The sequence below is a fragment of the Heterocephalus glaber genome, unplaced genomic scaffold (assembly GCF_053883595.1).
Source record: "Heterocephalus glaber isolate CG9 unplaced genomic scaffold, H.glaber_assembly_v1.0 deba00001586, whole genome shotgun sequence".
Taxonomy (NCBI): domain Eukaryota; kingdom Metazoa; phylum Chordata; class Mammalia; order Rodentia; family Bathyergidae; genus Heterocephalus; species Heterocephalus glaber.
Genome location: NW_028258364.1, coordinates 466,826 through 483,976, shown reverse-complemented (window position 1 = coordinate 483,976; position 17,151 = coordinate 466,826).

The following is a 17,151-nucleotide window of genomic DNA, read 5'->3' as shown; positions in this document are numbered from 1 at the left end:
CTGGGGTTTTCTTAATTGGTAAGTTTTTAAAGATGTTTTCAATTTCATTGATTGATATTGGGTCATTTACAATTTTTAGGTCTTCTTCATTCAACTTTGGCATTCATACATATCTAGGAATCCATCCATTTCTTCTGTGTCCACCTTATTGGCATATAGGTTCTCCAAGTATGTATTGATGATCCTCTGGATTTCTGCTGTGTCCATTGTAATTTCATCCTTTTCGTTCCTAATTGCATGAATTTGGGGCTTTTCTTTCCTTTTTCTGGTAAGCTTGCCTGAGGGTTTGTCAATTTTGTTTATTCTTTTGAAGAACTAACTCTTGGCTTCATTGATATTTTGTATTGTTCTCTTAGTCTCCATTGCATTCATTTCTGCTCTGATCTTTATGATTTCCTCCCTTGTATGAGCTTTGGGTTTGTCTTGCTCTTCTCTTTCTAGAAGCTTGAGGTTTAGCATCAAGTTGTTTAATTTGTCTCATTCTGTTTTCCTAATGTGAGTATTCCTTGCTATGAATTTCCCTCATAAGACTGCTTTCATTGTGTCCCATAGATTTAGATATGTTGTATTGTCATTGTCATTTAATTGAAGGAACTGTCTGCTTTCTTCTTTAATTTCTTCTGTGACCCATTGGTTATTCCGAAGTATATTGTTCAATTTCCATGTGTTTATGAAATTCTTGTGGTATTTTTTGCTATTGATCTCCAATTTCATCATACTATGGTCTGATAATATACAGAGGATAACTTCAATTCCTTCACACTTACTTGTTCCATGAGTGACTATGTGGTCTATTTTGGTGAATAACCCATGTGCAGCTGAAAAGAATATTTATTCTGATTTTGTGGGATGGAACAGTCTGAAAATATCTGTTAAGTTCATTTGTTTGAGAGTTTGATTGAGTTCTAGTATTTCATTGCTTATTTTTTGTCTAGTTAATCTATCCATTTGTGACAGTGGGGTTTTAGGTCCCCCACTACTATTGTATTAGTGCTTATTTGATTTTTCATGTCTGTTAGTATTCATTTTATATAGTTGGGCACACTACTGTTTGGTGCATAGATATTTATGATCATTATCTCTTCCTCTTGGATTGTTCCCTTTACAAGGATGTAGTGTTCTTCTTTGTTTCTCTTAATCAGTGTTCCTTTGAAACCCACTTGTTGTGCAAAGAGGATAGCTACTCTTGCTTTTTTTTCAGGTTCTTGTCACATGGAGTATTGTTTTCCACCTTTTAACTTTCAGTCTATGAGTTTCTTTTTGAATTAAATGTGTTTCTTGTTTGCATCATATTGTTGGATCTTTGTTCTTGACCGATTCTGCCAGTCTGTTTCTTTTGATTGGTGAACTGATACCATTAACATTGATGGTTATAATTGATATGTATTGATTTATCCTTGTCATGACTTTTTCTTTCTGTTGGATTCTCCCCCTTTGCATTCAATTTCCTGTTGTGCCCAATGGATTCATTCTGGTGGGCTTCCTTGAGTTGTGATCCTCATTGTCATTTCCTATGATATTGTCTAAAATTTTTTGGAGTGCTGGTTTGGTATTCATGAAGTTCCTCAAGTACTCTTTGTCATGAAAGTATCTTATTTCTCCATCAATTTTGAAAGATAGTTTTGCAGGATACATCAATTTGGGTTGGAGGTTGTTTTCCTTTAGGGCTTGAAATACTTCACTCCAAGCTCTTCTTGCCTTGAGGGTTTGTGTTGAGAAGTCTGCTATGATTCTGATGGACTTTCCTTTGTATGTGATTTGTTTCTTTTCTCTAACTGCTTGAAGAATTTTACTCTTCTCTTGGGTTTCTGGAATCTTAACTATTATATACCTATGTGTAGATTTTGTTTTTGTTCAAGGCTATTTGGAGTCCTATATGCCTCACTTATCTGTATGTCAAGTTCTTTCCCCCTGCTTGGGAAGTTTTCTGCCATCACTTCTGTGAACAGTTTTTTATGTCATCTGCACTCTCTCTTGTTTTTTTCATTGACTTCAGTCAGTCTTATGTTATTCTTCTTTGCATCATCTAGCAGCTGCTGGATTGATTTCTCATGATCCCTTATAATTTTAGAGAAATTTTTCTTTTCCTGGTCACTAATTGCAATGTTATCTTCTATATCTGAAATTCTGTCCTCACATTGGCTCATTCTCCTCTGTCAACTTTCAGTGGAGTTTCTAATCTCCTGGAAATCTATTTGCATCTGTTTTATGGATTCCATTTGTATCCTGTGTTGGGATTCCATCATGTTCCTCAGCTCCTCTATTTTTTTTTTATCTGTGTCCTTTCAGGATTTATTAATCATGTCTTGCACTATGGGTACAATCTTTGCTGTTATATGAGAAATTATTTCTGATTCCATTTTTTCCAGATCCTCTTTTTTTGCCAGTTCAGGGCATCCAGGTGGTTGAGTATCAAATTTTTCAATCTCATTTACCTTTGGAATTGCTTTAGGTGATCTGGAAGTCTAGTTTTGTGACTTGTTTACCTGTCTTCTCATTTCAGAGGAGGAGGTGTGTCTGTGCTGCTGTAGCTTGTGTGGCTCACCTCCTCTGTGCTGGGTGGGGCTCTGATCTTCTGTGCTGGGGGCATTGGTACGTTGGGCTAAAAGGCCTGCTTTAGTAATTTTGATTTTAAGAATACTTATATAGATCTCTCCTGGTTTTATGAATATGGAATATACTACAAACTTGTAATTCATGCATGAGATACTTATGAAGAAAGCAGTTAAATGGAACTTCCTAACGTATACCACTTTACTGGTCATATGGGCTAACATTATATCTACATAATGTTCAAGATTATGAAAAATTGTGTTCAACTAATTATAATTATGAAAAGCAATTTATATCAACAGTAATTATGATCAATGATATTTCTGCTTAAACCTAATTTCCAAATTTTTAGTTAACAGTAAATTAAATTAATTTTATTAGTTAATCAGTAAATTCTGAATACTTAGATAATTTCTATGCAAGATAGAATACTGAAGTATTGGTCAGTAATTTTTGCTTGCCACTTACATGTTGCAAAATAGTCCTTTGGATTTTATTGGTATATAGGCCCACTTTTGCTATGGGAAGAAGGCGTGGGAATGGGATCTGTAGCTATAAGTTGTCATCTTGTGTGCTCAACTGCTTACCTTTCAACTTTCTTTGTGACAGAGAAATTAGACATTTTGGTTAAAGATGAGCATTGAAGCTATACTGGAGGCCATAGCTTCAGAAAAAAAAGGACTAAATGTGTATACAAAGTAATGGAATATGTTTCTGCTTATCAGTAGGAAAAAAGAATAGTTTTGTATTTAAGCAGAGACTGGTTACTTATAAAGTTAAAGAGGATAATGAAAGAAAACACTCATGGATAAAGTTTGCATAAAATAAACTTTGTCTCAGTTTATGATATTTTCAAGTAATGAGTCTGGAGAGAAACAATAAAAGCTACTAAAATTTTGGCAAATATAGCTCAGCTTTTATGGGTCTAATTATAAAATAAAAAGAAAATTGAATTATTTACTGCTAGACTTTATATTAAAGGAGGACTAGGTCTTGGATTTCTCTGTTAAAAAGACAAATTGATGTGGGAGAAGTCAGTCTGGTTTCAAAAGAGGTAGTAAAATTTATTTGTTACTTTCCATGTAATTTGCTCCTCTGGCTGAGAATCTCTTTCTTACCAGATTAACTATATGAGTTTATGGTACTTTGTTATATCTTTCACTACTTAAAATAAACAAAATTTAAAGGATTCTAAGATAGCTAAGATTTCTTCTAGCTGTCCTATCTTCTACTTACACTTTTTAAGAAACATTTTGTTGTCATTTTGATTAGCAGGAAATCAGGCTATATCCATTCTCTGTTCTCAAGCATCTATTCTTTCATCTTAAGTGACCAATCTCCTTTATTCATGCTTTGGATTTTGTCTTTGGAGCAGACACAAAATTTGGAAAGATAAACTAAATGAATAAATGAACAAATTCAAGATGTCTTTTTAATTCCATTTTTTGTTTCTTTAAAATCTTATGAAAATCACTGTGAAAAATACTTTTTTTAGGTTGTTCCATATTTCATAAGTAGCTCAATCCTATTATAAAAGCTGCAAGAGAAGAACTATGAAGTCAAAGAAGTTCTAACTTTACTGGTTGAATTGCTTTCAGACAAATATGTCATTAATCTATATATATTTCAGAGACCATATACTTTATTGGAAGTATATATACTTTATTGATATAACACTCATATCTGTATTATTACCTTAAGGGAAGATACTGGTTAAATTCCTATGCATGAATTATATATTCTATCTAAAATTAGGATTCTACTTTTTTCTGTTATTGATTAATAGTACAATTGCCCATAGCCATTCAACTACATCAACAGGTTATGTTGATCTCCTCTCATATTTTCCCAAAAGCTCTGATACAAGGTCGAAGCCAAATATGGAGTCTTCTGCAAAGTAGACCAGTTTCAGAGCCTCTTTAAAACAGTTGTGCCAAGTATGCTAACTATTGATCCCTCCAGAAATTGACTCATAGCTACAGGCTTTGGAGATTAATGTGGCATCACTTAGACTACTATCTGGTTGAGTCACAATTTCCAAGACTCATTTCAGTCCAGAATCGGATACATTTGTGAAAACATACTACTGAGCCAACATTAAGAGGAGTAAGAATTGGTTAAATAGGACTGAATTCAATGTGTTAGAAATAACATTGGCATCACCAACTCTTCAGAATTGAGGACTACACATTTTTACTAAATGTCTGTACTTTTCCTGGTAATGTAGTTATAAACATAGGCTCAATAAAGAACTGTGCTCCATTTCCTCAGTATATAGTTGACTGTATCAACCATACAAATAAGAACACATCTCCCATATCATGTTTAGGACTAAATCACGTTAAGTTAGGCATAAGAAATTAGGTATAATGTTTCACCATTAAGAAACAAGGGTTGTATTTCATATATGGAACTGCTATATACAAAGCCCTCCTAAAAACTGGATTTATACTTGTTTGGGAATAACACAGTTCCTGTATTGCAAGTAGTAAGGAAGATCACTTGCTGGAAGGCCAAAAGGTTTGGTGGATATTGAAGAACCCAAAGTGAAAGAAATTCACTCACATTTATAAGCACTACAGCAAAATCTGGAGGTGATGAAGTTTGAACTTGGTTTCCTAGACCCAGATTAGAAAAGCAAATTTAACAATGTTCCAAAATATTCTGTAGCTAAGACCATGGAAGAAACAGGCATTCTCATACATTATTGATGGAAATGCAATTGGTAGAATTCTTTTGGAGAGAAATTTAGCAATATTTAATAAAATTACAAACACATTTGCCTTTAGGTTTAATGATCACATTTCAAGGACTGTATCCTAAAAATATACTTTCAACAAGTGGAAAATACAACTTGTACAAATGTACAAGTTTTTCATTGAAGTATTCTCTTTTTTTAACTTATTAAATTCTTTTATTGGTACATTGTAGGTATACAACACAATTACATTTCTCATTGTGAATTGTACCTTTACATAATGCATCATTGAAGTATTCTTAAAATTGTAAAATACTGACAACAACCTAAATTTACTTATAGGTGAGTTATTAAATAAGCTATGATGTAGTCACACAGAGTCATCTTATGCAGTTAAGAATGAGTAAGATCCGGATGTGTTATTTTTCGGAATTTTTTTTTTTTGAGACAGAGTTTCACTATGTAGTTCAGACCAGCCTTGAACTCACTATGTAGCCCAGGCTGGCCTCAAACTCATGCCTCACTCTCCCCATTGTTGCGATTGCAGGCATGCACCACCATGCCTGCCTTTCAGATGTATTTTTAAGGTAAAGTTAAGAGTACAAGAGAGATTTTATAGTACTACCTTCTGTTTGAAAGAGAAAACAATAAAACACAATATGCATGTGCTCAATTGTGAAAAATGAAACACAGAAAAGATAAAACAGAAGCTACTCGGGTTGGTTACTTATAAGCTTAGGGTATAAAAAGAGTGGAATGAGTTGGGGAATGAGACCAGTGAAGAAGGGATGAGGGAGGAGCAGCACTTATGTGTGCAGACCTTTCATGTAGTGTTTTGTATGGTTCTTATGTTTAGAGCAATGTGGATGTTCCACATACTTGAAGAAGGGATTAAAATTAACCACAATAAGAAGAAATTCAAATTAGATTAGAAATTGTAACAAATTGCTCTAATAGTATTACAAATGAATGTGATAACCACACTGAAGGGGATGAGGAAGAACTTACCTAAATAACTTTGGAAAACAGAGTTTTTCTACATACGGTAAAGCAAAAGCCAAATAATAACTGTGTTTATATCATACTCTAGCTAGTAAATCTGATTTTATAGGTTGATAGATGTGGAATTCTAACACTACTTCATGTGTACTCTAGAACTGAGTAAAAATATTGTGGATAACAATAGCCAGGTTTCTTTTACATAGGAATTAAAGAAAAGGTGTAGACTTGAATAAAATCTATGGATCATTGGAATTAGAAGTCTGAGTTCATGGTTTTTAAAAACTTTTTAATCTCTCTTTCTCTCTCTCTCTCTCTCTGTATGTATACATCTATACACTTCAGTATGTAGGAGTATAGTATATAGGGAGACAAATATAAAAAAAAGAGATAGAAGTGTATATATATGTGAATATTTATACATTTATTTCCCAGCTTGGTGCATTAAGAAAGCCTGAAAGGAATCATGCCTCAGTAACTATAAATCTAACTCTTGCCCAGAACTTGATTTTTAAATTCAGATATTCCTCATTTAACAACATACCTGTTTAACAACCACTCCACAACCAATCCACAGATTGGATTTATGACCCACATTCAGAATTATGATGCAGGAACATGAGTGGCAGTGTGGCTTATGGTATCTTCTTCCTACAGTACAGTGCTGTAAGTTTTGATGATTGTATCATACAGTAGAGTACTGTAGTTTTATTTTCTGTTACACATTACAGTATTACATGTAAGAGTTTTGCAAATAAAAGCAAAGACTTCAAGTTGGAGTTTTCTTTGACTCTTTCTTTGTTCTGAATATTGTAATGTACATACTATATACAATTCCTCATTTTGTGACCAATTCATTTAACACACTAGTGGCAGGAACTGAACTTGGTCGTTAAACTAATAGTATCTGTATTATTTTCCAATAAAAGGAGCCAGGGATCCTTGAGAAATAATAGATTTCACAGATGGGATTAGGAAAACACAAAATGAACTGGAATGTTTTGTAGTACCAGAAAGTAAATAAGTGCTTCCTTATTAAAGAACACAGGAGCCAACCCACAGGCCAAGTTTGGGATAATTTGAACAAAAAACGGTGATAATAATGGATCATAGCCCGTAGAATAAAACAAATATCAAGTCCATATTGACATAAATGAATAACTAATACAAATACATAGGGAAGAAGGAAAATCCTTCCCTGTATTAGCTCTCTTGGCACTGAGGTATAATACCCAACAGCCACAACTTAAAGAAAAGGTTTAATTTGCCCACAACTTCATGGTTTCAATTCATAATTGGCTGGCTCCAGACTGAACAACATGGTGGAAGGGTGTGAGGGAGCTAAAGTGCTTAGTTCTTAGCACCTGGGAAGCAAAGCAGGGGAAGTGACAGAGAAAGGTGGAAAGACCCTGAGGTCACACCTTTGTGACACACCCAGACACTTCTGAAAGTGTTGTCCACTGATCTCTCAGGTTAACCCCAAACCTAGTCAAGTTAAAACTTTACTCTGGGGGCGGGGATTTAGCTCAGTGGTTCCACCGCCTGCCTCACAAGCAGAAGGTCCTGAATTCGATCCCTGGCACCAAAAAAAAAAAAACTTTACTCTAACTGCCACACTCCCTTATAGAAAAATTCCAACTCATAAATGTATAAGAAAGGCTAGAAATAGAAAAATCACCTGGCGTGGTGGCCCACACTTGTAATCTCAACTCTTGGGAGGCCGAGGAGGAAGACTGCTGTAAGTTTGAGGCCAGCTTGGGCTTCATAGCAAAGACCCTATCTTAAAAAAAGAAATTGCTTCTTATCAAACACCATGATAGTTGACTTGGGCAAAATTCATAATGCAGTCTAAAAGTAGTTGGTGCAAGTAAGAGAAATAGAATATATAATCTCAAAGTATCTCTTCATGAAAAATAAATAAATTTCAAATGAAAAAATAAACTTTACAGTAGAGTTGTGTGGTAGACACCACCACAACAAAATGATTCCCAGCAATGAAGAAAAACAAGAATACAAATCCATAGGTAGTAAAAGGAAGAAAAGTATAAAGAGCAGAGCAGAAATTAATGAAACTGAGACCAGAAAAATAATACAAAGACTCATGAATCAAAGAGCTGGGTCTTCAAAAGAATAAACAAAACAGACAACCCTTAGTCAATCTAGCAAAAAAAAAATTGAAAAGAAAAGACCCAGATCAATTCATTTAGAAATGTAAAATGCAAAATCACAACACCACGCAACTCCTCTGCAAAGCTATATGCCAATAAATTGAAGAATTCAGAAGAAATGGATAAATTTCTATATACATACTAATGATCAAACTGAACCAAGAAGATTTAAAAGCCCCAGATCATCTAATAATAAGATGCAATGAAATTGAAACAATAATTAAAATCTAGCAAGAAAAGCCCAGGCCTCCATGGGTTCACTGCTGAACTTTACAAGAACTTCAGACAAGATCTAATGCCACTACTCCTCAAGCTCTTTAATGAAATTGAGAGGGGAGGAGTACTCCCAAAGTCTTTCCCAGAAGCTGGCATTACCCTGATATGAAAATCACACAAGGATTCAACCAAGAGAACTACAGTCATGTTTCTTTCATGAACTTAGATATAAAATCCTCAACAAGGGCTGGGGAATTAGCTCAGTCACACCATGCCTGCTTCATAAGCACAAGGTCCTGAGTTCGATCCCCCAGAACAACAACAACAACAACAAAAAAAACCCTCAACAAGATACTGGCAAACAGAATGCAACAAATCTTCAAAAAGATCCTACATTATGACCAAGTAGTCTTCATCCTGGCAATGCGAGGATGGCTCAACACACAAATCAATAAATGTAATACATCACATGATTATCTCAATAGATGCAGAAAAAGCCTTTGACAAAATCCAACCTCTATTCATGATAAATAAAAAAAATACCCTGAAGAAACAGGTATAGAAGGACCTTATTTCAATTTGATAAAGTCCATTTATGATAAACCTACAACCAACACCATATTAAATGGGAGAAAACTGAAAACTTTCCCTGTAAAATTAGGAAGAAGACAAGGGTGTCCACCATCACTGTTTCTGCTCAGTATAGTCTTCAAAATATTAGCCACAACAATTACATGAAAGAAAGAAAGAAAAGGGTTATGTACAGCAAAGGAAAAGATAAAATTATCATTATTTGCAGATAATATGATCTTCTAAATAGAAGACCCAAAGAATTCCACTGAAACATTCTTAGAATTAATAAATTCAGTAGTGTAGAAGGATACAATATCAACCTCAAAAATCAATAGAATTCCTGTACACCAATAATGAGCTCACTGAGAAAAAAATTAGGAAACAATCTCATTTTTCTAGACATTGTTTAAGCATCAAACTCTCGATGAGGCCCACAGTGACCACTTTATTTAAAATTGTAAATCTTGGAATTCCTGATTTCCATTCTCAGATCCAGAAGATAACCTAATATATCCTCGTCTCATATACTATATAACATACCTGTAATGGCTATCATTTTTGTTTATCTATCAAAATATAAACCTATTAGGGCAGAGATTTTTATCTATTTTTTACAGGACTATACCCCTACAGTCAGGATGATGCTTAGAATACAATAGCACTTAGCAAACTATTTGCTGAATGAAAACCACAGTTTGGAAATACATGTACATGAACTATTATTCATTAAAAAAAACACATGCATTACACATGTGCGTGCATGTTCCCACATATGCATTTCATAGAATCAGCCTACTGAACCTAGCACTGTGTAGAATTTAAAAATATGACAGTGATCTCAAACATCTTTCCAACTGAAATGGTTATGTAATTTGTGATATTTCCCATACTGTTAAAGTTAACATAATTATACAGACATTTTTCTGGCACAAAGCAACCAGTATTGAAATATCAGAACAAAAGAAATCTAGGCAAGAAGAAATCTTGTTGAAAGAAAACTTTAAGCTATTGCCCTCAAAATGGTGTATGTGTTATTGGATGTGGTGGCACATTCCTGTAATCCTAGCACTCTTAGAGGCTAAGGGAGGAGGACCGCAAGTTTGAGGTTAACCTGGCCAATTCAATGACTTACCAAGATACTGTCTTCAAAAAAGGTGTATGTGTATTGAATTAACACATACTTTAGGCCTTGTTCAGGCATCACATGGATAGTAGAGCTAAATTTAATATTGAAATGATTAGGGAGTTAGAATCTTGGTCATATAATTGTGAACATATTTAATAAAAACTTCTCTCCATATTTTAAGTATATCCAAATTCAACTGTTTTGGATATGTGAAAATGTCTGTAAAAGAGACATATGCAAATCATCGTTTGCTTCAGTTTATGTTTATCATACAGAACTTTGTGTATTTGGGTGTATATAACCAGCAATAAAGTCCATTTTAAAGCCAGGAACAAAAAAAATCAATCACTATGGTATTCATGTTCAGAATTCCCAAAATAACAGAGCCCTGTATTCCACTTCCTGAATATATTCAAGGCTTTTGAAATGAAACTTTTTACCATAAATGCTAATGAAAGGCTAGAATGGAAAGACTCAAATTTTTGGAAAAAGAAAAAGAAATAATTATGGTTCTAGTGTTAATTTTATAATTACTGAAAAATATAATTTTCTACAGGAATAAGAAATTTCTTCAGCTAGAATCATTTTGACAAAAGTCACCCATAACAAAATAGGTAATGGCAAACCAAAGGACTCTAAGGAGAAAATATAAATAAGAAATTTTAATACTACATGCTCTTATAAAGGTGTATAAAATAACATAAATAGCCTTTCTTTTTCTTCTGTTTCTGGAGCCACAATTCTTTGTGACCATCCTGCCATTTCATTTACTCTTTGACTTGCATCAAGTACCTAATTGCTATTGGGAGAGGTTATGCTTTATATACATTATCTTATTTAAATTAAAGCCCCCAACAGTTGAGTTAGGTTAGATTAGGTTACGAGTGTAGTACAGATGTAAAACAAGTCAAGAAAGGTGAACCAGTTTCTTAAATTTTTGAATCTTCTACTCTGAAGATGTACCTGATTTATCCTCAGAGCTTGAGTCACTGGGAAGGACTGGGAGATAGCACCCCCCAGCCCAACCCAGAAAAGGAGATAAGCCTTCTTCTTCCAGAAGAGTGGGCATTTTCTGATGGACCACAGAGCCCTACTGTGGAATATGATAATTAGAATGAATCTTTCTTTGTTTTGGATTTTTTTTTTGGTACCAGGCATCGAACTTGGGACCTTGTGCTTGTGAAGCAGGCAGAGGAACCACTGAGCTAAATCCCCAGCCCTAGAATGAATCTTTCTGTTTGTAGACCTAAAGAGAGGCCAGGATTGAGAGGAAAGGCAAGTGGATAAGTAAAGATCTGGAGCTAAGAGAACTGTGCGGTGGAATCCCACTCCATCTAGTGGATTGAGGAAATACTGCTACAGTGTAGGTGATGTGAACACTTAGGGCCCAGCATAACACTACAGCCTGAACAACCTACCAAGGTAACTTCTCCAAAATCACTGAAGAGCCTGCACTCAAGTTGTCTAAGATACCGTAGAGTGCAAAACTTATAGGGCCCATATTTCTGAAAGCAGTCACTAACACAGTGCATAATGATATACATTAATTAAATGACAAACATTCCCTTTTCAGGAGATAGTTGGGCATAGAATGGTTTACTAGAAATGCCCAGGTTCACATTTTGGAGGCAGAAAGAGATTCAGAGTATCATGCTCTAGGGACAAAGGAAACTGTGATGATTGAGCATGATTGGGTCAACTTAATTGGCCAGCCCAAGGGATTGGTGGAAAACTCTCTGGTTGTGTTGGCATGGGTCGTGGAGGCTTTGGTACTATATCTGGTCCCTCATCCATTCCTCTTTGGTACTGCTTTCCTGCTCTGCATTGTAGCTGCCATAAACTAAGCAGCTTTGCTCCACATCCTTCTGCCATGATGTTTTTGCTTTAGAACCTGCCAACCATGTACTGAATCCCCTGAAACTGTTAGCTAAATTAAACCTCCTTTAAGTCATGGGTGTTCTGTATTGTGTACTGTGTAGAAATGTACAGATTATTTAATGGCATATTATTATACCCATAGTTTAGTTAGAAATCTGACACTGAGAAAGGTTGATTAACTTTTCCGTTTAAATGAATAAAAAATAAGCTCCTTTTCCCAAGATGCCTCCCAAAGTAGGTGACATAAACACTGTTGGCAGGCAGGTAGTGAGTTAAGATCTTAGAGTAAGGTAGAAAGAATAAACCTGTATATTCTGATTAAAAGAACTTTGAGTAGCAAATGATTATGATTAAGAAAGGATGCTTTCTGGGTCTGACATATTTCTTATTTTTGAAAAAATGTGATAAGATTTTTGAATAATCTAGTTTCTTCCCTTGATTAGGTTTTTGAAAACACCTGGCATCATAAATGCCAGATATACTAAAAGAAAACAATAGCCTTGATTAATTCATGTAGCTAGACTTCAATATAGCTAGCCACAGATCTTAATTTACATATTCATAATGTATTACTAATGCCAGCATTTTAGAAAGAATAGCTTCTCCTCCCAAAAATATAAATTTTATGTTGTCAGATTACACTACTCATCTTTCATTTTTATTTTCATCTACTGAGCACCAAATCACACATCATTTCTCTATAATCCTACCTCTTATTCTTTCTAACCTTACTCTTATTTAATTTTTGGTAATTTTGTTACACATTATATATTTTTTCCAATAATTTGTCTTCTTGAATCTGCAGCCTTCTCTTCTCAACCTCATCTTCTACTTTACCTCAGGCATAGCCACTCTCTGTACCTTTTCATTATCCAAGACTGCCTCACAGGCCATAGTCAGAATTTCATTTTTCCCTCTTTCTGATCACTACTTCCTGTATTCCAGAATATTTTTCTCTAATTTCATCTCCAAAACTCTGAGGGTTCTAACCAATTGATCCAACTACTTGCTAACTGCCTTCACTGCTCAATATCTTCTTTCCTCTAAAGTTTAAATTATACAGTTAATGATTACAATCATTTTCTTGCATGTCACCTTAACTTTCTTGGCCTTTTTTTTTTTGTTCTATTGTAGTAACTTAAAAAAATTACACAATTAAATATAGGCCTTCGTCTCTACATGAACTCAGGTTGATGTGCACATGGCTGGAGAAAATGCACTACTGTCCTGACATTTCCACTATGAATATATGACTGCAGACATCGAGTGAACCATAGACATTTACAAAGTTCACAGTCTACTTATTCCCCCAGGCTAAACATTGTGCACATTTTCCAACATTTCACCTCTAAAATGTTCTCATTGATCTGTATTTTTAGCTGATGACCTTGATTTCTTTTTCACTGAGGAAAAATATTTTTATTGGAAATTCATCATCTGTTTACCTATCTACCAGAACTGTCTTCTCACCTATTTCTAAGCAACACTTGTTCTCAAATTCAGGATGCAATAAATCATATAAAAGATCTAATACAACTGAAGGACTCAGTAAAAACAAATTATTGTACCTATCCCCAGAGTCTCTGATTCAGTAGATTTGGGGTTAGGGTTTAAGAATGTGTATTCCTAAAAGCTTCCAGATGAGGGGCATTGCGAATATGAAGACTGCATTTGCAAACTACTGATGAAGAATCAATCTAGTCTCTTCACTAGGGGACACTATTCAGTCTGTGGACATACTCTGAAGCACCACCCTCTAATAATTCTCCCTTTATTTTCCTTGGTACTGGGGATTGAACTCAGGACCTTGTGCTTTCAAGGCAGACAAGGTGCCACTGAGCTAAATTTGAGTGTTCACTATATGGTTTGTTTCCCTCTCCTTTTTATATTATGAACTTTCCCTTTCCTAGTGGATCATCGTGCCATTTTTCTAGCCTCTCACCTTCACAGTAGGGGGATTATGTAATTTCTCCCCATGGACTGGAGGCTCAAATCCCATTATTTTTCCCCCCATGTTCCTTTTCTCCTTTTTCATGAGGAAAGCAATACCCCATACAGAGACCACTCTTTCAAACTGCACCCCAGAGATAAGCAAATATGACAGAGATGCAGCTAAGTCAGCAATAGATATGCAGCACAAATAAGAAATAAACAATTTTGTAGTGAGCCACTGAGATTTTAGAACCATTTATTCCCTTAACATGCTATTCTATTGATACAATTATCATTAGTATGAGAAAATGGCATTTATCTCATTTTTAAAAGTCTCTTGATTTCTATTTCCCAGAAGCCAACAATTTTTTCATTCCAGTTTCATCTTTCTGGTTATTCAAATGAAAACTTTTGTGGTATTCTTGTCTAATCTCTTCTCTCATACCCTACATCAAGTCTATTGTAATATCTTGGTACTATCTTCCAAAGACATTCAGAACTTGACCACTTCTCACACACCAATACAAAGTATAGTCTGGGACAGAGCATCTCTTACCTAGAGGAATTCAATACCCTACCTATTCTCTCTACTTCCACTCTCACTACTATCCCCAGTGCAGTAGCCAGAGTGACCCTTTTGATCATGAAATTTTTTCAATAGCTTCCCATCTAACTCCAAGTAAAAGCCAATTTATTTAGAGTGGCCTGTAAGGACCTGTACGGGTTATAATAAAAGCATAATCCACTGTCATTCTGCCCTCTTTTTCTCTTACTCTAATCTTTTATCACATGCCCCCTTGGTCCTCTCTGACCTTCCTTGACATGGTGAGCACCCTCCCATCCCAGCCATCCCTCTCACTGTGCTCTGTACCAGGAGTGTCCTTTCCCTATGTCTGTGTGGCAGCCTCTTCAGCACCTTCAAATCTCTATTCAAAAGCTGCCTTCTCAGTAAGGTCTGTTCTGCAAAATAGAATCCCAGACACAACCATTTCATTTCTTACCTGGCTTATTATTTTCATCATACTTACCCCCTTAATATTTTGTATAGTATATTCACTTTTTATGTTTTTGTATATTGTTTTTTTCCATAGACGGGGATCTCCAAGAGCTGAGAGATTTGTGTCTCCTTCATACTCACTGAAACCCAAGGCCCTAAAAGAAGGCCTAGTATTTAGGATACACTCAACAAATATTTGTTGAATGTTTGAGTTACCACCTCTTAAGCAATTTAATACTAGGATGCTATTTGTGTACCTAGGATTTAAGAAAAATTTAAGTTTCTAGGTATTATGGCTTTTACAGTAACAAATTCCCCATAGAGAAATGATATCACTGGTGGTTTAAGAGTTTGAACACTGGCATTGTTTTTTAAAAAATTTATATTTGTAATTGAGGTCACCCTTCTCCCAATTTCTGATGATGAGATTAAAACTTGAATCTCTTTTTAATTTAATGATATCTTCGTCATCATAATCTGTTAATGCCTATTTTCATGGTATTATTAAATGTATATCACATCATTTCCATACAGGTTGTTGGCCACTACTCCAAATCTAGGCCTGGGCTCAGTCCTAGTGGCCTAAATAAGTCACACTCTTAGCCATTGAGAGACAACCCTGAGTTCTCACGTAAAAGTGTACTTACAAATTATGTTAATTATACAAGCTCATTATATTGGGAGAAAAGCAGATTTATATAAGAGTTAGTGAAAACCAAACTGGGCATGGTGGTGCACATCTGTAATCCTAGCACTCAGGAGACTGAGGCAGGAGGACTGCTGTGCTTTCAAGGCCAGCTTGGACTACGTAGTGAGACCTTGTCTCAAAGAACCAAAAAATAAATACCAAAAAAAAATGTTAGTGAAGACCAGATCACATAGGGCTCTGTTTACCATAGCAAGAAGTTAGGATTCTATTTTGATCATACTGGGCATGATTTAAGCAGAGATGTGACATGAATTCTAAATCTTAAGTAAGATAGCCCTGGCTGGCATGTGGAAAACAGATTTCAGGAAGGCAAGAGTAGAAGCAGAGAGACAGCTTAGTAGCCTAGTGAGAAATAATGAAGAACTGATCCAGAGGAGTAGCTGAGTAGATAGGTATGATCAGCTTCAATGCATATTTTTAACACACATCCACTATGATTTGCTAATTGTCTCAGTGTGGGAGGAGAAAAGGAGAGAGGTCAAGGATGACTGAGGCATTTTATCTGGACTACTAGAAAAATGGAGATGTTATTTCTGAGTCTGTAAAGGCTTGGGGCAAGAGTTTTTGTGGAGAGGAGAGAAAACTAAGAGCTTTACTTTAGATTTATTAATTTAGAGTGGAAATATATAAGTGAAATAATTGCCTTACAACATGTAATTGGTCTGAATTATTTGTTTGTATGTGGGGATTTATATAGTGATTTTTCTTCAAAGAGCAATTGCAGTGATGTTTAAAGATCGTGAACATAAAATTTTTGACATGATTACTAGACGGAAGATTTTAATTGAGGGGAGAGCTGATAATTTTCCCCAGTGCAACTTTGACATTGTTAAATTTCTTTGTGTCGCTGGTGACAGAGAAGAAGGTAGTGTTCTCTCACAAAGTCATCGTTATTATTACTCAGGGCAATGAGCTGTTAAGTACAAACTTAATTATGACCTCTGTTCATCATCCTGATACTTAATCAGGCACCAGATGGCTTTTCCGGCTCTGTCAATTGCCTGTTCTGTCAATTGACTGAGCATTCCCTGCATCTCCAGTGGAGATAGATGGTTTGCCCAAATCCAGCCCCAGGCAAGCTCCAACTCATTTCTTCTCAAAATATCTTGTTCCCTGGGAAAGGTTCCACCAGAAATTAGACTGGAAATTTGCTTGCTTACTTATAATATTCTGAGACATAAGGAAGAGGGAAAAAAAGCTTCTGTGACCATTTTTATGATGTATGAATGAGCTTTGTCAAATGACAGGATAATTTTTTTTTTTAAAAAAAAGAAAAACCAGTTATTTTGTCATGGAGACTTT